The sequence below is a fragment of the Falco peregrinus genome, chromosome 5 (genome assembly GCF_023634155.1).
Source record: "Falco peregrinus isolate bFalPer1 chromosome 5, bFalPer1.pri, whole genome shotgun sequence".
In the NCBI taxonomy this organism is placed as follows: Eukaryota; Metazoa; Chordata; class Aves; order Falconiformes; family Falconidae; genus Falco; species Falco peregrinus.
In genome coordinates, this window is record NC_073725.1 from 22,220,966 (window position 1) to 22,245,316 (window position 24,351).

Here is a 24,351-nt window from a genome sequence, read left to right on the forward strand (position 1 = left end):
CAGTGTAGGCTCTGCCACAGTTATTATCTGATGGAAACGGCATGTGATCTTTGCCCAGTGTTTTGCAAGCTAGCAGGTTTAGGACAGTTTTGTCCATGGTTGTGTGTCTCGCACTACAGATCTGCCTGATGCACTGCTGGTGTCGCAGGGCAGCAGGATTTTCTCTTTAAGTGCTGCACAGTGGCCATGCTACTAATTCCTGATCGTGGAACATCGACCTCAACCAGTGTCGTAGTTTAACCCCAGATGGCAACTGAGTACCACACAGCTGCTCGCTCCCTCCCTCCCTCTGCCCCCCAGTGGGATGGGGAAGAGAATTGGGGAAAAAGTTAAACTTACGGGTTGAAACAAGAACAACTTAAATAAAACATAATAATAAAAATAGTAATAGTAATGAAATGAAGAGAAAAAGAGAGCAATAAAACCTTAAGGGGAAAAAACCTAGAAAAACCCCAAGTGGTGCATGATATAGTTGCTCATCACCCGCTGGCTGATGCCCAGCCAGTTTCCAAGCAGCAATTGGCAGCTCCTGGCCAACTCCCCCCAGTTTTATATACTGACCATGATGTCATATGGTATGGAATAGCCCTTTGGCCAGTTTGGGTCAGCTGTGCTGGCTGTCCCCGCTCCCAGTTTCTTGTACCCCTCCAGCCTTCTCACTGGCAGGGCCTGAGAAACTCTAAGTCCTTGACTTAGTATAAATACTACTTAGCAACAAGTAAAAACATCAGTGTCTTACCAACACTGTTCTCAAATACAAATACAAAACCACAGCTGCACCAGCTATTAAGAAGAAAATTAACTCTACGCCAGCTGAAACCAGGACAGCCAGCCAACAGCTAGAAACCAGTACCCCAAATACCAAGGCTGGTTTAGAGAGGAGATTCAAATCCCAGTGGTTCCGTTTGTCTGGCTCTTATTTTTTTTGAAGGTTTGGAGCTTATTTTGCAAGCCTTTATCCAGGCTGGCTGTCGCTGATGGAGATTCAGGCCCGGGGCAGGATCTTCAGACTGTGGAGCTGTTTCCATTGTGCATGGCTGGGAAGCTCCAAAAATGGAGACTGGTGACAGGAAAGGAAATTGGCAAAAAACAATAGCTTCTGCTATGGAAAGCAGTGGATATAGTGTAAGATAAAATTACTTCCCTGGTGGAAGCAGCCATTAGATAAGCAGCCATTTTCCTCCCATGTTTTAGGTTTTACACTGTTTTTCATTACTGATTAATAACTAAGCTTGGTTCCAGGAGTAAATTGCACCTCCTATGCTCAGCATCCCTGCGTTTTTAGTGCTATTTTCTCCACACGCTATTATTCAGTGCTTAAAAGTCCTTAACAATTAATAAAAAACAAATATTTAAAAGAAGAACAAGAACCCTTATTTTAAAACATCAGAGCTTATTGGAAGAAAGGGAAGTAAAGAAAAACAATGTCCTCTGAATTTGAATGCTTTACATGCAACTCAGGCTGCGTTGATGTAAAATGGTAAACCTAAAGCTTTAGCTAAGAAAAATATTAGAGGAAATAGAGTCTTTGTGTGAGTGTGCCTGATTATACAAATATGTGTATCTGATTTTTTATATATGTATATATATATATAAATACTTCCACTAGCTTGATAATAACAAAATGGTAAAATTTACCTGATATATCAAGCTGGTGATCTAGAAAACAAGCCAAGAACAAGAAGCATCAGACTTGCTTTTTCCCCTCCTCTAACAGGCAAATGGATTGCTGGAAATACCTGTTGCTGAAGCGTCACCCATCTCAATGCCAGTAAAAATGATGTGAAAACCGAACAGCAATCCCAGAGACCTATGTGCAAAAGTTGCAGGAGTGATGTTGCCTTCTCACTCTGCCTTGTTCAGCAGCACCACAGTTGCTTTGCCTTCTTGCCTTCCTATCGGGTCCCCTTGCCACCACTGCTGCTGCCTGCTTGTTAGGAAAAGCTGCTCACCTCTTCCAGATGCTAAAGATCAGCTGCAAAGAGGTGCTAGTCTGGTACTGCTACAATGAAGGGGTGATTTCTCAGGGAGGGAAAACTGGCTGCTCTAGGTAAAAATGGTCGGAACTGGTGGCTGCTTTGTAGCACCAGCACTTGAATGGTGGGTGATGGTACTTTCTGCTGAGGGCATGTGGTATGGGGAAAGCACATCACTGGGCATTAGCATTTCTCACCAGTAGGTACTTACTTGGACCAGGGAGTAGAAAGCTACTGAAAATCTGAAATTTGGATGCTAGGGATCTCTGATCTTTGAATGGTCTGAAATAAAACCAGAGATTTTTCCTGCCTTTCTTCTTTCCTTCCTATCAAAAGCAGCTGAACTGGTGCAATTCGGAGCCTGGTAATCTTCCCTGAGGGAACAAGCAAGGGGGGAGAGGTGGGGCAAAGTGGTTGAGAAAAGCCTCCTCATACAGCCCTGATTTTGGTACCCCAGTGACTTCTGTCCTGAGCAGAAAGAAAGTGAGGATGAGGGTGTGCAGGATGAAGGAGGAAAGGAGGCTCAGAAGAGGGCAGCACCCAACAGGGCTTCTGGCACAGTGGAAAATAGTCAAAATCAGGGAGCTTGGGATGAAAGGAGGCAAGGTGATCCTGCCTTCCCAGTGGAATGGGAATGAGGACTGGCAAGGCACTGGTGTGCTGGAGCAAGCAAGGAGCAAGCAAAGTTGGATATCTGGATGGGACAAGCCCATGGGCAGACTTTGCACTCAGGTACTCTTCAGCAGAGAGCCTGGCTGGTTAATAGTATGGAAAGTTAAAAATATTAAGCTTGCAAATAAACAATTGTTTGAATTGGATGTTAAGAGATCATACAAAGTTACTAGCTTCAGTGATGCTTCTGAATTTGGCCTTTTATACTGAAAATTAATACAGTGATAGAGGAGCTCTTAAAGATACTTTTAGATCACCTTTTTCTTCTACTCCTGGCATTTATACCTATATGAGGGTAACTCTTAGAGAAAACTTACCTTGTTTTTGAAATGTGCTGGGCTGCAGAGACACAATACAGCAAATACGTTCTGGGGATGATGTTTCTAGATCTGTTTAAGTAGGCTTTCTTTCCTCCTACTCCCCAAATTGTTCCCTCTCCAGACACTAGTGACATCAGTATCAGTGTAAGGAAGCCTTTAAGTTCTGAAACGGGCAGTAAGAGATCTTTGTATAGAGGAGCCAAACTTGCATGCCATTTGTGGGAGGCAGCATTTCATAAAAATTACTTTTATTATTCTGGTATTGCATTAGAAAATCATGTTGTTAAATGTAAGAGAAAGATATTGTAATGGAAAGTGTCTTAACGTAACTTAAATATCTGACAAGAGCATTTCAGAACTAAATCATTCATGCTCCCACTTGCTGCCAACTGTAACCTTCTACCTTTCTCATGATAATATGATGTTCCTGACTTGCAAATTAAATATTAGCCAGTAATGGTATAGGAAGTCAGAAAAAAAATCCATGGAAACAGAGTTGTGAGTTTGTATCATAGTCATGCAAAGTGATGCCCATTCTGATGAACTGAAAAGCTCTCAATGAATTTTGCCATAAAATTCTTTTGCAGTGAAGACTTTCCTCCAGACTAAAACTGCTGGAGAACCCTGAAATCCTGAAAGTAGGGTTCCTTCAATCAATTCTTCAACAGCTTTTATCCAAAACTGCAACCAAATCTTCCCAGCAAACTAGTGGAGTGGGTAAGCATTAGTGGGCATGGCTTTGCAGGCATGGAACCTGGTGACAGCCTCAGAAGAAACCCCAAGCTGCCTCACTCCAGGTGAATAATAGATAAACATTGTGTTTCCCATAATACACACAAATGTGCTTGCTGTTTTGCACACTGAGGACTAAATAATACTTCTATAATAGTAACTGTGTCATGGGATTAAGATGACTGTGGAGGACAGAGGGAAGGACGCTAGAAAACACTGTTAATGAGAATACATTATATAAAAAGACGCCAAACTGCTGGCAGCTGCTGAAGTTTTGCTGCCTTTCATCAGTGTCTGGTATTCCTGCTTTGCAGATTCACCAAATCAAACAAGTCACTACCTGTTCTCTGTCCTTTTTGGTGGGAGGTGGGATCTTGACAGATGGCTCTTATGAGAGCGACTTTCTCGTGATGTTGCTGCTATATTACATATGGGATAATTGCCTTTTTTCAAGCATGCATTGGCTATAACACAGGTCAGGCTTTACCAATGCTTAGATATTCAGCAGGACATGAACTCTGTAGTTTGAAGTCATCTTGTCCTTATGTCTTGATAAAGTTGTCTCATGAATGCCAGTTCTGTTTCAACAAGCTTGTATGTAGAAACTCCATATAATGGCAAAAGATCATCTACAGCTTCCCCTATCAGCAAAATAAAAGTTCAGAAATTTTTGGCATGCAAACAGTGAGAAAGGCTGTGCATTGGCCTGTGCTTAGGTGGTGGCCTTGGCGGATCTACGCAGGCTGATGGTAAAGCTTTGGTGGTGATACACTGGCAGTGCTTATAGCTGGGATACATGTTCCATGCAGAGAAGCCTGGACAAAGAATCAGGGCTTAAGTCCAGCTTAGAAAACGTAAAGTGTTTGGACTGAAGTGTATCCAAGGCTGAATGTCTGGCCTAGAAGTGGTCAAAACAATGACAATAAGGGTCTAGCATATTACTGCCTGTTACTCCCTGCAGCAAGTGAAACGGCCACATTCCTCCACCCTGCCCCCCGGCCCCCAACAACAACAACAATAGCTATTCTTTTCTCTTTCTAGAATAGTGCTTTTAAAAACTGAAAATCAGGTTATCTGTGCCCTGTTCCAAATTTGTTGCATGGTCTTAGCTGGAGCCATTGCAGCAAAACTTTACTTGGGGTCAGCAGGGAACCTGACTGAGGCTGTTTTATCAGGCTTCGTAGGACAATGTGAATGAGCTGAGTGTGTGTGTGCTCTGTGTCCCCTTGCTGCAGTAGGTGCTGGTGGGAATGATGAGTCTGAACTGAAGGCAGAAGAGTCACTACTGTTTTCCTCAGTTCAACAGTCTCATATAAAAGCTCTGTAGTCCTCATCCCAGGGTTATTTGTCAACCCATGTACTACATTCTTCCCTAGGGTATCTTGATTAAATTTGGCTTTCTGTGCCTTCTATCACAGAGGTGTCTGTGCAGTTGAGAGACTTACTGAGTGGTCTGTACCTGACAGCATTTGCAGCATGACAGATGCATGGAAGGTTAACTTAGGAAGTCATTGCTTTGTTCTTGTATCACCTACAGCAAAGAATAAAGAGCAAGAGAAAGTGGTTATGTTCTGATTGACTGACTTATTTTCTCTCAGGGAAATCATGAACCTGAGCAACTCCAAGATACTACACTCCTACCAGTATATATTCTTATCTGTCAATTAAAGATAATGTTCACTGTCATATTTATAGTGTGCACCAAATCACAAGAAAAGTAACATTCTTCTTTGAAGCAGTGAAGTGAATGCTTTCTGTGAGATTGGAAGTATCTTTCATTTTATAATCTCTTCAGTTTCAGAAATCATAGCAATTCAGTTGTTTAGGCTGTTGCTAGGAAGTTCTTTCCTCCTCTGTGATTAATAGATGTAGCTGTGAAAGTCAATTGCCTAAAACTAGGCGCTGCACTTCAATATGCATTGTGTTGCAGAACTGAATTTGAGTGTGATGTCTCAGTTTTGTCAAGGTAATGGAACTGAAGGTCTGTAAATGTGTGCCTAGTTTTGCTGGGTCATGGTCTACAGTTTCTCATTCATTTGTTGTAAGGAACAATTTAACTGGAATCTGCATGAGTTTCATACATTTCACATATATAGCTGTGAAGAAGGGGCTTTTACAATCTGTAGCGCTCTTTGCAAGCCTTGCACTTACTGTGTGAATAAAGTGACATAAATAAAATAGGAAACAAGATGTTCTTGTTTAAATCTTTTCTTTAACTTCTGTATTAGAACACAACAGATAGAAAAACAGAATGATAAAACATTCACTCAAGGCAGGTTTCTATGCTTAATTGCACTTAAAAAAAAGGTGATAAGTTGTGTCAAAAGAATGTGAGGATAGCAAAATCAAGCAAGTAAAACTTGCATGAAACCTTGATTTGTCGGTCCCGACTTTGTGCATGAGTAGTGAGCTGACCTTTGCTGGCTGCCAGATGCCCACCCAGCTGCTCTCTCGCTCCCACAACAGAACAGGGAGAAAACAAGAAAAAAACCCCTTGTGGCTTGAGATAAAGGCAAGTTAAAGGGATGCTGGGGTGGGGTGGAGGATAGCGGGGGGGGGGGGGGGGGGGGGGGGGCAGGAAGCAAAGGCTGTGTGCGGAATCAAAGTGCAAAAACCAAACCAAACCAAAAATATTGCAATTTTATTCTCTACCTGCCACCAGCAGGCAATGTCCAGCCACATTGTAGGAAGTAGGACCTCACTTACATGTAGTGGTTGCTTTGAAGGACCAACTCTTTAACAGCAAATGCCCTACCCCATCCTCCTCCTGTCTTTTAGTTTTTATTGCTGAGCATAATGTTGTCTGGTCTGGAGTATCCCTTTGCTCAGTTTAGGTCAGCTGCCCTGGCTGTGTCCCCTGCCAACCTCTTGCCCGCCCCCAGCCTACTGGCATTTTGGGGGGGTGTTGGAAAGACAGCTTGATGCTGTGCGAGCACTGCTTAGTGGTACCCAAAGCATTGGTAGGTTTATCAACACCATTCTAGCTACAAATATGAAGCACAGCACTACGTGGGCTGCAATGGGGAAAGTTAACTCAAGCCCAGTCAGAACTAGTATAGCACGAGAGGACAGTGCAAAACTATAGCTTGCTTTTACCTTGAAATAATCTCTGTTGTAACTGTTTTGATGAAATGTCACAGTGGAGAGAAAGCAGATACGGTTTTGATATCCCTGTGGCTAGTTAAGGTCAGCTCTTGTTATCCCCTCAGCCAGAGTTTGCATGGATTAACTCCAGGTAAGCAAAACTCCAGAGCTTCATGTCTATATTAAAATATTTCTCAGTATTTATACTGTTTTAGCTAAGATCACTTGAGAGATGTTGGCTGCATAAAAAGAAGTGTGACCAGCAGGTCGAGGGAGGTGACTCTCCCCCTCTGTACTGGTAAGACCCCACCTGGAATACTGCATCCAGCTGTGGGGTCCCCAGCACAAGACACAGACCTGTTGGAGCACGTCCAGAGGAAGGTCATGAAAATGGTCAGAGAGCTGGAACACCTCTCCTATGGAGAAAGGCTGGGAGAATCAGCGTTGTTCAGTGTGGAGAAGGCTCCAGGGAGACCTTATTGCAGCCCTTTCAGTACTTAAAGGGGGCTTTTTAAGAAAGGCTGGGGGAGATGTTTTACCAAGGCCTGTAGTCACAAGACAGGGAGCAATGGTTTTAAACTGAAAGAGAATAGATTTAGATTGGACATAAGGAAGAAATTTTTTATGATGTGGGTGGTGAGGCACTGGCACAGGTTGCCCAGAGAAACTGTAGATGCCCCATCCCTGGAAGTGTTCAAGGTCATGTTAGATGTAGCTTGGAGCATCCTGATCCTCATGAAAGATGTCCCTGCCTGTGGCAGGGGGTTGGAATGAGGTGAACTTTAAGGTCCCTTTCAACACAAACCATTCTGTGATTTTTCAGAAATGACTGTAGTAGCATCTTCTGAAATTAGTATATTCTTTCTTTTTAAGAGAAAAAGGGGGTGTGGAGTAGATTTTAATTTGTTCCTTAAAAAAAACCTGGCTACTACTTTTGCTTACAGCTATTGTTTCAGCAGCCTTCCCTTCAGCCCTGCTCACCTCCTGTGTGCCAGACCAGCTCTGGACTCCATGGGTGGCCAAAACAGCCCAGCCACCTGTCCTGTTGTGAATAGCTACAAATATTTCTCATAGGATTATTCCACAGCAAAATCCAGCACAAACATGCTGTAGATGTAGGCAGCTTTTGCAAAATCTTAAAATAAAAGTATCATTCAGGATGGGGACAGACTAATTGAAGCAGTTATATTTGCCCATGGTATTTCTTTCAATAGTCAGCTTTTAAGAAGACATATCTTTCAGTTTTTCTCTTTTTTTTTCCCCCATCTCTCCCTCTTTCTCTTCTCTTTCAAAAACTTCTTTGACATATTTCAGTGTGATAAAAGCTGGACACACACCCATCTTTGGAAGAGTGGTGGGAGGTAGCGTGGGCTGGGGTTGGGTCAATTCATTATTCAGACTTTTGAGTGGAACTGGAGGAAATTGTGAAATTGAGGTGGTAAGGGAAGGTGAGCAATACATTCTTTCCTTTCCATTTCAGCTGCAGGGTAGAAAAACATGTTGAACAAAAAAATAGAGTAACTCAGGTTTTAATGTCAGATAATACTTTCTCTGTACGTGAAGGTAAAATTAAATGCCAATGACTCTTCTGTGTTAAAAAAAATATATCTTTTAACCTTTTGTTCAACATTCTCTCATTTGTTTGTTGTGGTTTCCCAAGACTATTATGCATTAACAATATCTGCATTGTGCAAGTGCTTGCAGATTCTCTTGTTATGCCACACATTTGTGGGACTGGCAGGCCAGCTCAGGTTGCAGTGAGACAGATTTTCCATGTGTTCAAGTGATTCTAGAGAGAGGGTTTGAAGAATGGTGGAGGAATGAAGCGGTGAAGTGCTTGAACTCTGAAGATGCGAATTAAAAGTGACAATGAATGTTTAGAACATCAGAACCTGTTTAGGGTTGCATGGGTTAAAGTAATATTGGGTATTTACTTTCAGACAACTTATATAACAGGTTTTGTGGAGTTTGATGTTCATTGTTTTGTAATGAGAGCAGCTTATGGAGGAGGAAAGAGATGCTGCTATGGGCCCTTTGGCTTACAAACCTTGGCATGTAAGCTTAAAGCTTAGAACTACTTATATAAAGCAGTTGAAGCGCATATTCATTGCTTGGAGGCTGCAAAAAGCACTGGAAGTTTTCTGGGGAGTAGAGAAGCTGACACGCTTATTTAAAGAAAAATAAATAAATAAATTCCTGAACAGAAACCCCTCCAACTGTTAGATATTAGGGTAGATGTTCAATGACAGGCAGAACAGATAAGTGTTCAAGTCCTGGAAAAAATAATGGGAACTGCATGCTTCACTCTTTACACCTCCATAATTACTTCTTGCAAATCTATTATCTATCAAAAGGAGTTCCATCTCGATGAGTAGGTCCCAAAAGTCCCTGAAGCAGTTCTGAAATCTTATTTCTCTCCCTTGTGTGCTGCCATCCTCCCCCTGCTTAATTTTTTTTGGGGGTATAGACCATTACAGACTGCAGCTGAAGTATAAATACCATTTCTTTGTGAGCTTTAAAATACTGTGTGCTTCTGGTGGATGAAACAGCAAAGCAAACTGTGAGTGAATTCAAAGCTTTGAAGCTGTAGTCTCGAGTATTCTGTGATCACACTGTCTAGGTTATTATTTGGCTGGCTTTAGAACTCAGAACACCTTCAGCAGAAGGTAACTTTGGGATTGAAGGAGAAATTAATGAAAGTGCTAGAGGGAAGTCTACTGTTGCTGTAGGCTTCTGCTTACAAGCTGAAGTGTGATTGCAATGTAGCACACTGCTGCTTCCACTGGTGCCTGGGGGAGCAGGATCAAGGACAGGTGATTCATAACCTCTTGAGATAGACTCCCGTGGTCACATCTGATAGACCATGGAGGAAGTGACCATCCTCCTGACATCTAACCAGTTGCTCCTGCAAGGTTTGCCTCCTTATTCTATACGCTGGTAGACCTAGTGGTAAAATAGATGAAGGACATGGCCCTGACTACTCTTCTGCCCCAGATTTTCTAGCAGCTGTTTTTAATACAGGTCACTTCCCCACTGTGACAAAGTACAACGGTAGGAAGTGGTAAGCCCTGGCACAGAGGTGGGAAAGACCTCTGAGAGTGGGAATACTTCATGGGCAGGAGCCTCAGCTCTTCAGGTAATTTTAAATGGGCATCTTTAACCATGCGTAGACACTGGAAAGCAGGAGTATGCAGAGTCTCTGATTATGTGACAATTATCTTCTGTACTGGCTAAGCTGCAGAGTGGACAGCTGGGAGTAACATGCTGCTGGACTAAGTGTTAATGCAGCCCAGTGCAGGTATGTGGTAAGTCTGTGCCGGCCAGGCAGTTACCAGCAAGGCAGGGAGGTGCTGCCCATGGTTGTCTCTTGGAGCAGGCTAACCTCTGATCTTACCAGGTGTCCATCTTCTGACCCTCTGCTTTTCTCTGAGGGTTTTTGTACCATTTCTTGTTGTTATTTTTGAGTACTTGAGTGACTATTTCTGACTCCACAATAAGTTTTTTTCATTTATCTTGCTGACTTTGGTTTGTGCTGTGTTTATAAGAAGGTTTTCTGACTAAAGTCAAGCCAAGGTCACAGCCAAGCCTCAGATCACATTCATCTGAATCTCAAAAATCTGGACTATGAGTTACAGTTTCCCTCTTTGATGGTTTGATCTCTTTCGATCATTGATGCCATTTCCTTGTTGATATTAGGGTCTGGCATCAAGCTGAGCCTGCAGTTACACCTCTGCTTAGTGGGCTGCAGCAGGGTTTGAAGTCTTAATGGCAGTGCTCAAATCAAAATCCAGTACTATTGTGTATGCAAACACCAGCCTAGTTAATACCCCAACTGGCTGCTTTTCATCTGATATTTCAGTGTCAATCCACCACCATTGAGGTTAAGTGGCCATTGCCACATAAGGAAAAAAAAATCCAGTTGCTGCAGAAAAAAGCACCGAGTCATTAGGATGATGGAGAAGTTTTCATCCCATGCCTCGTGTGGTGTTTTATAACCATTTTATATCTGATTAACCCTCTGTATTTGCTGTGAGCTTTGGGAGCCTCAATCTATGTGAAACCACCATTTCCTTCCTAAAATTATTTTTTTACTATGCTTTCCTTAGCAGACCCTTACTGTCAGGTTCTCACACCAGGAGAAAACACTACTGAACCTTTGACAAGCTTTCACCTCTGTAGAAACATTTTTGATAGGAAGTGTCTTTATGCTTTTACTAAAGATCTGACATTTGCCCCAATTCCTGTTTGTAGGTAATGGACTGATGAGGTCTATTTGGACTCTTGTCCTGGATATGTTGTCTTCTACTGGCAGAGAACAATGCTTTAATTTGAGTATGTGCAATGATTAATGCATGTGGCAAACGCTTACCTACCAGTGTTTGATTGGGTGTCATCTTCTATTCCTAGTCACCATTCTGCAAGAAGTGTTGCATCCTTAGTGTGGCAAGATCGATGCCTTTTACATTATAATTGTGATATCATTGTGAAATTCAAGTATCTCCTAAAACTACAGCTCTGGTGTAGCTGGATGTCAGGACTGTGCCTGTGTGGTCCCCCAGTGTAATTAGTGATTGATTCCCTGGGCAGGTCAGAAACTCCCCAGGTGGTCTCTACAGAGATGGGACGGACTGATTTATGACAGTGAACTGACTTGAAACAAGGTCATTGACTGAACTTCTAACTTCAAACTCCGGAGTTCTTGCAAGTCATCTGAAGGCTCTGTGTTTTCTTCCTGAACACTGTGTCTGCCCAACAGTGACACACTGCGGGTTTGGGGGGTTGAGTAGCTCTACTGTATCATTGCAGGGGGCTGTATGTACTGCCTGGCCTGGATCGGGCATTGCCTCACATTCATCTGCCAGCTTCCACCGCCTGGTCAATTCAGCCAGCTCTTGTGTGAGGGTACTGGTGGGCACCCACCCCAAGCCATCATGGTTTTTCCCTTTGATCATCAATGTTCTCCAAACCTTTTTTTGCCTGTCTTTTCTACTATTGAAGTCTATGTGTCAGAGCAGCCCACATATCCTGCCCACTACAATACCCTTTCCCAACCTGACCTCTGCCTCCTGCCTTGGCCTGGAGATGGTGGCCTTTCTCTGCTGCCCTGGTCATTTCGTATGGGTGGTCCATCTGTGTACATGCATCTGCATGGAGTGGCTCAAAAGGTCCCTCTTTCCCTTTCCTTTAGTTTTGCACTTGTGTGCTGCCGTGAAAATGTGTCCTGACAGTGTAAGCTTATTTTTAAGTCTGGCCCAGGTCAGACATCTGTATGTCTGATGGTCTAAGAAGTGGTTTGGGTGTTGCATTCTGCCTGGAGCCTGTTGCATCTGAGGTGCCAAACACAAGCCTTTCACAGCAGATGCACACTGTTGTGCCTGTTGTTGCTGGTTCTGTTACTTAAACACCTTACTCTTAAATTTTGACTCCTCATTGCAGTAACAACTGTTCAATATTCTGTTTCAGAGCTCTCAGAGCTGAACAAGTTGACTTGGCCACCTAGGAGTGCTTCAGGAGATGGGAGTGGAAGGTGGGGGCTGGCAAGGCACTAGTGATGGGAAATGCTCATACTGCTATGAATCTGTGGCAAGCGAGTGCTGTCTGCTCCTCGTTGCATAATGGGAAATACCCCTAAAATTCAGAACCCTGTGAGTGTTCCCCCAGTTCTGCAAGCTGGGTGAAATAAGAGCAACTCTATTGCGACACTTGTCAGATAACTAACTTGGTCAACTCGCTCTACCCCATACTCCTTTGCCCTGAGGAGTTGCTGGGTGACATAAGAAGGAACTGTGACTTTTCAGCTCAGATCTTGTTCAAAGACTTGGGAAGAAAATGGAGTAAATCCAGAACAATTGAGGGGTAATCACTACTGCTTAAACTGTAAGGAAAATGACTTTACCATTAGCCATCCACTCTTGATGTCATGACAAACTACAAACCTATCAAATTTCCTGCATCACGTTTCTTGCAGGGAGGGACTATCCCTCCTGTGCCTGCAGCCCAGCACCTCAGCCTTGCTGTACTCTTGTGGTCTCATGCATCAGGAGGAAGCAGGATCTGTGATCCCTTGGCCAGTTACATCTGGTGCCTGGAGTCGTGAGGGAGGAGAGAGGAGCTGTCCCAGGGCCACCTTGCTTAGCAAGGCCCAGAGCTTAAGATGATGCTGTTGGGAGGCACTTGTCACCAGAAGCCACGTCCCACAGGCTCTCCTTCATCATGTCACCTGAAGCAGGGAGTCCATATAGCCCAACAGGAAGGCGTTGGAGAGAAACTCAAGAGATGTGAATTTACTGCTTGTGGCAAAGCATTCAGGTGCACTGGGCTAGAAAGCAGTTTTATTAAGAGCCTTGATTAGGGAAAATACTGCTAATTGTATTCTGTCATATTTATGACTAGTTGAAGGAAATACACTGCTCTTTGGGAGATTTTACTTTCTACTTCGAACAGGGTTGTACAGTAAAGCATATAGAATAATTACTTATCATGAAAAGCATCGAAGGGAGACCAGGATCTCTCTTAAATGAAGATGTTTTTCATGAGTCGCTGCAAAGATTTGTCAAGCTACATTTAAGGTACAGATACAGAAACACAAGACTTGATTCCACTAACTTTCAGTATTTTAGTATTTCTTAAACATTTTCTTTCAAGTAAATCAGTTAGAACATTTTTTTGCCTAATATTCAAAATGCATATTTTAGGAGTTTGTGGTCTTCCAGCTCAGATTAGTCACATTTCTGATAAAAAACCTGTCCTGAAGTCAAGGCTGGAACATGTTTCTTATCTAGGAGAAGGTTGAAGTATTTACTTAACACATACTACTACTTCATATATAACAATTTGTAATTAGATTCAGTGTTTCTTTTTCCAAAAGCATATTTTTGTGACTAAAAAAGTATTTTAGCATGTCCCAAAACTTTTGCAAATGCATGAGAAAAATGGAATAAACCCAAGTTTTCTATCTTAACACTGGTTGATCCATTAGCAGAATTCTCTTATCGTTACATACACTTTTGTGTGTGCTTGGGTCCGAAGAAAGTTCAAAATTTATGCTGCTGGGATCTGTGGGGTTTGTGTATTTCTTACTTCTGTCTTTGAATTGTTTGTTTACTTTTATGAAATTGTTTCTTTATTCGTTTGTTACTGTTTCCCTAAATAATGGACCTAGAATTTTCACACATGAAAAATAAGGCAACAAGTTCATTCTTTGACAATTGCAAAAGCTTGTCTGAGTTTTACAAAGTGTTTTGGATTTTTATCTCTCTGCCTGCACAATTTTTTAGTCTCTTGCAAGGAGAGGAGCAAAGATCATGGGAAAAGCTGAGGTGGGTTGACCCTCTCTGCAGTCCTATGTCCTGTGGTAGCTCAGGCCATGGCCTTTCTGCTGACACATCTGATGGCATGGCTGATGTGGTAATGGCTGTGAAAGGAAAGTGGAGCTGTGGCATTACTAGTAATTACTAGAGTAATTTGAACTGGGAGGGAAGTTGATGTACTGCGTCTGTATGATGGACAATTAAAAAGGAGTCTAGCACTGCTTCCTTTTCCTCCTACCTTGAAAGATCTCGAGCACTCTCCTTTCACATTTATTGTCTTTATAGTGCACATGCTTGCACAAGACTCTGTTTCTGTGCCAGGGACCAGTGAGGGTTGGCTGTTCCTGAAGGGCAGGTGAAGCAGGAGCTATGTATGGGAGACCCTGGCACAGGCTGTGTGCTCACCCATGACCTGCTGTCCTGCTGGGGTCTGAACCAGGTGGGGAGAGCCAGGGGCTGGTACTGAGTGAGGAGAGGGGTCTGTGCCAGGGTCTGGCTGGGGGCAGCAGGTAGTGCAGCTGGAGGGCAGGCTGCAGCAGCGGTCCCCAGGTTCATCTGGCAGGCAGGGCTTGAGACGAGCTGGAATCTCCACACAAGGTGTCCATTCAGGAGATGAGCTACTTCGAGAGTAGGTCTGAGGCTCATTCAAGAGGTAGGACCAGAGCTGGGCTGCCTACAGTGAAGCTCAGGCTGGGGTCCTGGGCAGAAGGGGTAGAGGAAGGTGCCAGGTGAGGCTGCTCAGGGCCATGAAGACCTTTTAGTGCCCCCAGGGTTCTGATGCTCTGGCTTCCATCCCCTCGTGAGCTTTGGGAGCCAGTCCCTTGCTGGATTTTGTGATGATAGATGGAAAATGCATTCATCATCCGATTACTAAGTTTTGGCCCTGTTAGAGGCGTTATCAATATGTTAACTAATATACACCCCACCCCCCAAAAAAACCCCCCAAATAGTTAACAAGCGATGTTAACTATTCTCTCTCTTAGCTGAGAGCTGCTAGAAGTGGCTCAGCACTGGCACCCCAGCCCCGAGGTGTGGTGAGGTCTGCAGCCAGGCGCCAGGGAGCTCAGGCTGAGGGTGCTCTGAGCGGGAGGCCAGCAGGAGCCTGGCTTCAGGGACAAGCCTCTGCCCACTGCGTTTCCGGGACCTTCTCTGAGGGGACTCTGCGCAGGCCTGAGTGTGTTGTCCTTCAGGAGCTTTTATATAGGGAAGACACTCCAAAGCTACAATGTGAATGGAAAACTGATGTAGGTAAGGATGCAGCTGGACACCATTCTTAAAAATGGCATTAGAAAATGCCCATGAAAGTCAAATAAAACGTTGTATTCACGTCTGAACATTAATGATTCACAGTTGAATGTTTAAAGTCATCCCTCCTTTGCTAGACCTAGTGGCCTGTGGGACGTTGTCCTTTTAAAAGGACTGCAGGTGTGTAATGAAAAAATAAATACAGAATAAATATGCCCTTTCAAAGGGAGAGGTTATGAACGTCTTTTTTCTTGGCCCAAACCGCCTGCTTTGGCGAAGGTGTGCAAAGGCGGCGTGAATCTGAAGGAAACAAATTTCTTCCTGCATCACTTCTCGTAGCCTGCTGGCTCCGGGTGAGCGCTTGGTGTGGGTGTTCTGTTATTGGGCAGGGACTACGGAAAGAGATTGCTCGCAAGGCTGTCTTCTAATCAGCCACAATATGTGCCAAGTACTTATATCAGCGTAAGAACATAAAAATCTCTCACTAGCTTATCACCAAGGCTGATTGCCTCATGTATTACCTCTCTGAAATGTGTACTTAGTTACTATGAATTCTGCTTTTCCTAAGACACAAGTTTGTGGATACTTGCTGTAAACATAGGTACGATTAAACTAAAATAGCAGTTTCCTAATGACAATGGAAAAATCTCCCTGCTGCTCTGTGCTCTGTATTAAACCCATACGCAGGGTTGGGGGGTCAGGAAGACTTTTTTTCCCTTGGGTGAGGTTAGTGAGGACCATTGCTGTGCCTGTTTACTTGCTTGCCTGCTCATTTCTTTGTCATCCTTTGATATGTGGAGAGGGGCCTGCTTGCTTGAATCTTCTGAAAATTTTCACCTTTCAAAGCTCCTACTGGTGCAGGGACCTAAAGTGTTTCTGCTGCCTAGGCTGTCCTGCCCGTGATCTCTGTCACTGCTCTTCTCTGGCACGTTGCACACTGAAGACCTGTAGCTTAATTTGGGGTATGAGGTTGTCTAGTGTCCTTGGGTGTGCAGCTAGAGAGGCAAAAGTCTCATCAACTACATCTCTTTATTTTTGCTGCCTGTGATTGTGAGGTTGTGGATCTGATGAGCCTTACCAGTTCTCATGTTACTGTGCAATTGCGTGGTCTGGGCTTCAGTTCTCTTAGCACTGAAATGGATCTTGTGGGCAGAAAAGTGGTAAAGCATCATTTTATTAAAGAATGAGCTGTGGTGGGGTTGTGTGAAGGACCCAGACTGCTTTACTATGTTCATGTGCAGAATGAAACCAAATCAATTACTTCATTATTTTTTTTAATCTACCTACGTCCTTGCTCCCCTGCCCCAAACTCTAGTAATACCACTGCACGTTTGGGCGTGTGTAGGTACAATGAAGGAACAGCGCTTCTGGTGCACTGCTCCCTTTGCAGCCCAGGTTGTTTATTCCTTTGCCCATCCACTAGTCTGATTCCCCTTGTCTCTCGTTCTGAAGTTGTTCTGGTTATCAGGATGAGGCTTGTGTGCAGGTTATCTGATGACTTGGTTGCATGTGGGTAAACTCTGCGATGCGTGTTGTAGTGACAATCTCATGGGTAGCAGTTCTGTTCAGCCACACCTTGGTATCTACATGGTAGAGTTGACAACTGGGAACCTCTTCTAGTTTTTCTGCCTCGTATGCCCTAACTTGGAGAACAATTTGCATCATTGAAAGTATTTGGTAGTTTAGGTGGTGTTCAGGCAATGCCTGGTCTGGTCATGGTCCTTCTGAGTGGGCTGGGGACAAGATGCCTGTAGGAAGTAGGTTGATGGGGGAAGCTGTTCACTTCGCTTGACATTGCCAGACTTTGGATGGGCAAACTGCATGGGAGAGTCCTTGGTATGTGGGCGGGCATGGGTTATTCCAAACTCCTAGCTCGTCACCGGGGCAGCAATCCTGAAGGAGCCAGCAGGGTGGTACTTGCTATTTCCAAACTGCAAGTGACTAAATTACTTTGATCTCTCCTAGTACTTAATGATTCAGGGCAAGATTCAGCTCTTCTGTGGCCACAGACCCAATTTTTAAGCAAACACCTAAAGTAGTCAGCTAGGCTCATTCTGTATTCAAACTAAAACTTGGTGTAGAATGACCCCGTCTCTGGAGGTACCTATGCTGCTTTCGTAATTATAAAAGTACTGTGTCTGTCTGATTAGCTTAGGCTGAAGGCCTGCTTTTCAAATGGCTGGGATTTAAATGAAATTCATTACTCTCTAGGCTTCCCACTTTCTGCAAAGGTAGTTTGCTAACAGCTCAAGGTCTCGGGATGAATGCTGCCAGATGCAGCACAGAGATGTAGTCCATAGTAGGTTAGTAGGTAAAAGGCAGATGTCAGCCAAATGGAATAATACCATGTGCTGGATCTCTTGTACATAAAATTATATGTGGCGTATCTGAAGTAGTTTTGCTGCTGTGCTTCAGACTTTTTAGGAAGATGTGGATTTTTACATATATATATATATATATGTAAATTCTAGCTGGCAATTCTCTGTACATTCATTTTTCATATAATTCTAAAAAAAACAGATTAAAGCAGTAAGGTAAATGGAAATCTCATAAGCATTATAGACTTGGACAACAATGGAATTCTAACCATGAAAAATATGCTTGTTTAATCTCTGACTTTTGATTAACAATTAAAATATTAACTTACATTCTATATAATTCAAAGGAAGCTTCTTCTCTTCATTAGCTTGCGTATGCTGATGATTAAAGTATTCATTTATGGGAACCTAGTTTTTAACCATTCAGCAGTTTGATCAAAGCAATAGAATTGGTTAGTTTTGAAATATAAGTAAATCTGCTATGTACATAGTGGTGGCTGGTCTGGTACTTGCTGCTCATTTCTTGTGGCATGGCCTCCATCCTGCCATTAACTGTAGAGGGAACCCAGAGTGACTGTGCACTTAAATTTGGCACTTGCTGTTATATGCCTGAAGCAGATAATTTGGAAACCCCTTCTCCTCCTACGTTCCCTTCCAGAGTAGTATTTGCTGATTTAATTCTTCGGGCGACAAGGCAACTTTGTGCTGCCCTTCTCTCAAGAGACAGAGTAGAACAATCACCAGTGTATTGCAGCGGTATGAAAAGGTGTTTGGGTGTGTACGCACATGATTTGTGGGGGTGCGTGTTGTGTGTACATTTCAAACCACCCTTTCTGAGGCTTAATTCCCTTTTATTCGAGTGTATCTGTATCAACAAGGAGAACAGCTAGTTCTGCAAATAGGGTATAGGCTACATTCATTTAGCATCAAGGACTCTTTGATCTGGCCAGAAATGCTTGTGTCTAGGAACTGTGTGGCAGCAGCAGGCGGTCTGTTTTTGGATACACGCTAAGAGAATTTGGAGTTGTTGCCTGTTTTACTTGTGTTGATATGACTGAAGAAGGAGCAGCTGGCTCGGGGAGGGAGTGCTTTGGAGCACATGTAGGGTGTTTGGCTCTCATTTTTACCTGGGTACTTTTAAACTTTTTTAAGGTAATTTGAAGAATGCAGCTCTCCTCATAACTTGAATACTTTAATTCATGTTGTGGTCTGGGAAAGATAACATGTAAAATCTAGCCAGAAGTAACATATGCAATGGTAAAAGCAAGCATAAAGCATATACGTAACATATATAGAAATAGGGAAAGGCAATGCTCTCAACTCCTTTGGGAGGGTATGTAGTTAATCTGCTGTTACCATGTGAACAACAGTACATTAAAAGCCACATACTGATATGAGGAGGCTGGCATTCAGGACACTGGCTGATAAGAAACTGTTCAAGCAATGCAGCCCAATTTCCCCTCCAGGCTGGAGGGGAAGGAGCAGATCTTGATCTTAGGAGCTAGGGTGGCTCTGCTGAATCTGGCAAAGTTGCACCATCAAAAGATCTACTTCCTTGCTCTGTCTACTGTAGCATGCCCTCAAGATTTTCATATCATAGATAAAGCACATCCATGGATTCCTTTAGCGCACAGAGTATCTTTAGAACTAACTTTGCAGAAGAGGGAGGAGAGAAGAAGAGGGAAACCCAAGCAGGGGAAAACCGACTAGTGGTATAATGAGTGACTTGGAAAACAAAATAATGGCTTTCATTATTTGACTGGCCACAGCCCAAATCATCAGGGAGAATAATGCCTGCCAGGGAATCAAATGGGCTGCAACAATTCGGATGCATGCATTAACTGGTTGCTGCTGTTCCATCTGTTCCACTGTGTGGTGACTTTTCAAGAGAGGTAGTGGAAGGAATGAAGGCAAATCCACCAACAAAGTAAATTATGGGGCAAATACCACAATGATCAGAAATCGCCCTCTGGCAAGATGGAAAGGAAAATCTTTCAGTATTGCTTTAATTGCGGGAAGTCCCACAAATGCTGTTGGAAGAGAAGTCTGTTGTCATCACAGGTATATGGCAAAATAACATAGTGTTAATTCTTTTGCGACTTGCTTTTAGCACTGTTACCCCAAGTTTTATTTTGTTGTGCAATGGTGTAATTTTTATTGGTTCTGATTTTGGTTGAATTGCTTTCAAGAGTGGCTGCTGTAATACAGAGAATCCCATTACACTGGAGAATCAGACTTCAGTAGTGTGCAAAATTAGACCAAAAAAATCAAATTTAAACCAAGACAAATGAAATCTGATCAGCAGCACTGTTTAGACAAGAGTGGAATTAGAGCATTAAAAATGTTTTGCTATTGAAATTCTATTATTTGTTTAAAAAAACCACTAGCAAACTAGTGGGAAAACCTCATGTCAAAAGGGGAACTATACCCAGAGGCAAGGATGCTCTTGGCTTTCGTGGTGCTAGGGACTACAAGTTAGTGTGTGAAGGAAACACATGGGGGTCAGTGTATTTACAGGGGTCTTTCAAAGCCTTCACATTTTCCTTTTCTGCTACAGCCTCTTTTCCATCATTTAACTTTGCAAATGTCCAGACCACGTGCTCCTTTGTCACCAAGTTTTGCTTAATTACAAGTGGCACTGGAAAGCTATGTGATATGGTAGTTTGTTAATATTACATTTTTCCTGTACACATCACAAAAGAAAGCCCTCGCTGTTGCTAGTGGGTTGCCTGTAGTTGGAAGAGGATTTACCATGTTACTGTCCGCAGGCAGTCTCCACTGTCTGAAGAAAGCATAAGATGTTGCCAAGGATGCTGTTGCTCAACTTCAGTCTCCTCAGCAAGCTATCTCTTCCAGAGTTTAGATACCTTAGGTTCTCTTGGTCCTCTAAGAAGAGAAAGAGCTTTTTCAGAGAGTGATTCGGATTTTAGGAGCTCTGACTCACCTTTGGGGTTGCCTGCTTGCTGCAGGGGTAGCTTCAGGGTTCCCACAGCTAGGTGCCTAAAATTAGATGGTATAGATTCCTTCTGTGCTCCTGAAGGGAACAATGCATTTTCTCTGAGTCACAAAGCTGCCTGAAATGGTTAAATCCAAGCTCAAAATAATATTACAGGGTTTTTTTTCCTCTTTCCTGTGCCCGGAACTTACTGGATGCATTTGGATTTTCACCTACGGTGTGAAGTCACTTTAAATAACAAAAAATGACTGTATACTGGGAAATATAAAATAGCATAAACCAAGACAATACTCCAGCATGTTGAAGACTGTTCCTTTTGTCAGTGTTTGGTAAGGGAGAATATGGAAAAGCTTGAAGCAAGCAGAAAGCATCAGAACAGCTGAGCATTAAAAAGTCATATTGCCTTCTGGCTGTCACACCTAAAAATAACTTAAATGTAGTGGATATTTCTGACAGTGACAATGTCTGATAAAATCGACATAACACGCAGATGGAATACTTCTAGGAAACAGTAAAACAAAGAAGCTTTCAGGGAAGAATGCCATCTCTCCATAAACAACCTGCAGTACATTACTGCATTGTTGCTTGTGAGAAATACACCAAGCACCTTAGGGGATTTCAGGTTAATTTCTTCTCTAGAGCTGGAAGACATTTTCTTAAGAGGTTTGTCAATTCTTGGTGCGTTGCGCTCAGCCCTGAAAAGTGCTGAGCTCTTCTTTGGAATGTTAAATGTTTTGAGCTAACACTGACACCAGTGATGAGAGAGCCCTCTAAAACTGCTCTGAAAAAGATCTGCTTGTAAAATTGACTCAGTTGAAATCTGTGGAAATAAGGTATTTCAAACAACAGTTTCAAAGGCAGGACCTGCCTGGGGCTTCTGTGGTCCGCTCTGTCTGGAACCCACAGTCTCAGGGGTTCCCTACCACCAGAAATCTTGAAATCGTGCATGCTGGGGACCCCTCTGCAACCCACATTACTGCTCCTCTCCTTTGGATTCATAACCAGAATGCTTCAGAATCAATATTGTTATCAAAGTGAGTATTAGGTTAAAGAGTGGCCGCAAAGCTAGAAAGGAGAAAGGTTCAAACTGAACAAAAGCAAGAAGTGTTCATGCAATGTTTGGTTAAGCTGTGGACCTCCCTGCCAAAGGTGCTGAGGGTGCTGAAGGTTTAAGCTGACCGAACGGAAACATTTTGGCTGTTTATGAGCATACAGCTGGCTCAGGAGGAACTTGAGCTTCTGGTGGTTGGATGTCTAGTATCAACCCAGTCTGCCTTGTTCTTGATCATTTTTATCATCTTTATAATTTTTTTAGCATCTACTTTTGGGCAATGATGCGGGTATGATACAGCGCTGGATATGGGACATTGGGTTCAATGGACCTTTGCTCTGACCTGGTAGGGCTGCATGGTTTTTCTCTTAATATTCAAAGTCAAGTTGTCAGTTGATTTAGGATACCTGAGACATTTCTGAAAAGATAAAAAGTCAGAGATCCTAATTCTGCTAACTTCAGTGAGAGGTACTACAAAAGCATATGGATGCCCGAGGTCTAAATTCATCACTGCTCCTGTGAAACTTGATTCTGTTAGACACTGAGTCAACAGGAGTACAAGCATGGAAAACCAGGAGGATAGAGCTCCAGCCCTGCTGAAGTGAGTGGTAGTTTTGTCCTTGACTTCCAGCAGGCTAGGATTTTACTGAACGCTTTTCTTTTCCCTTTCTCACACTACAAGAGCCAGAGGATATAGGACTGAAATAACAAGTCATGCCTTTGAGCTGACCCAGTAGTATTTCTCCGTGCAATTGATTTTTCAAAGTTTATGCTTGGGAAAGCATTTGGCTGTTAACTGCAGTTAAAAATCTTTCAGTCTTGTTGAGACAAATTTACTTAAATAATATGCCTTCTTATAGTGCAAGGCAGAAACAGACTTCCCAGGGATAGTGTTGCATATCTATTCGTTATAGGTGGCTGGTTTTTCCCAACTTTCTCTAGTATGTATTTTGGAGGATGGCAGATTGGATGGATATTTGGTTTAATTTGATATGTCTTTGGTTAAAACAGACTTCCTGAAAACACACAAATTCTCCTACACATTGAGAAGTAAAGGGAAAATATTAAAGTAGCTGCTGGTTTATGTGTTGACAAATTAAATGTTCCCATGGATACCCTAGTCTGTTTACAGCGATAATAATAAATATTTTCAATTCACACTGTGCTCTTCACCTCGAAGGATCCCCAGGTGGTTTACAAATGACATACATGGATTGCTCTACACGGCACTGAACTGCAGCCACAAGAACGGCATAACAATCTATATTGGTACTGCCTGGCAGTGGAAGGTAGAAAATGTACTGTACCCGGAGTGAATCTGTTGGGATTGTTTGAGAAAGCAGAATGTAAATGGCAGATCTGAAATCTAGCCAAGAGCTGAACAGGAAAATGCAAAGAATCAGATAGGATCAGGTATCAAGTTACTGATAGGATTTAGTAATTCTTTGAGCAGCTGGATTAAATTTTTACTAGACCTGGGAAGAAATTGCTTCCTTCCTGGAAAACTAGCAAGTCAAAACTTTTCCCTTTTCACCCTGGGGCAGTACCTTTGCAGTTTTGAGGGGGAGAGCATCCCCTGCAAACAGCCAGTTTAAGGCCCTCTCCAGGGATGCAGGAGATCCAGCTTCTAGCCTTCTTTGATCACTTTGCCCTGCTGAGTGACTGTCTTTACTCTTCCTGGGAGAATCATTCCCTTTGACCTCAGTAAGGTTATGAAGTTATTGCAGTTATTTGAATTAGTAGTAGTTGGGGCTTGAACAAGGTATCATTGTGAGGTAACTCAGGTTTGCACAGCTGCTGAACAGCCCAGGCATTTTCTCTCTGGCCATCTGTACAAAGTGGCTGAAGCCTGAGTGAAGGAGATCAGAAACGAGCCTGGTGATCTGGATATTCTCCTGAGAAGAGAAATGCTAACACAATTCTCCTGCTTCCTGCATGGGTACATTGTCCAAGCCAGGGAGCAACTGAGACTGCGTCTGCCTGTCTTTTTTTGGAAGAAAGTTTCTTCTGGAACGTCATGATTGTCACTGGTATCTTACCACAATTATTCTTCATGAACCAATGCTATGTGGCTTAAGGAAAAAAATGGTGTCCTCAAATAAATTTAACAAAAACAACCCAAACCCTGACAGTTCCAGTATTTACCTTTCCTTTAGATAACGTTTAACTTTGTGCTTTCTAGACAGTGCGAGTTAATTCTCTATGCTTTTGCTTTCTCAGGAAGAGCATTGTGCTTATGTGACCTATATAACCAGTGACAGAGAAAATGATTCCTTAGAAACACTTTATACTCAGGCTGCTTTTCTATACTGTTTAGGAGAGGCAGCTACGTGGAGTCTAGTAAACTGCTTGAGAATTCTTCATTGCAGTGGCTGCCCTTATAGCAGCAACTCATCTAAATTCCTGAGCTGTGCTTACCTTTCTGAGGTAAAAAATAATTGTGGGTGCAAGTAATGGGAACGTTACAGCTAAGTAGTTACTATTATTTCATGTTTCAGTCTTGAAAGGCCAAGAAACCAGGAAGACCAGGTCCTCTGTCCTGTAAAGAATAAAACAAAAAACAAAAAACACAGCAAACCCCCTCTCTGCTAACAGCATTTTCTTAATGAACTTGCCTTGTATTATTGAGCATCCAAATGATTTTTTAAAGTTGTTAACAAAAAAGCTCTGTTTGGCTGAGGCTCTTC

General features: G+C 42.9%; 1 protein-coding gene across 1 annotated transcript in view; it reads left to right on the forward strand.

Annotated features, from left to right (window-relative positions):
- LOC101920115 (dual specificity calcium/calmodulin-dependent 3',5'-cyclic nucleotide phosphodiesterase 1C) overlaps nt 1–24,351 on the forward strand; it is a 372,306-nt gene that overhangs the window by 33,401 nt on the left and 314,554 nt on the right. The gene's annotated exons all lie outside the window — the stretch shown is intronic.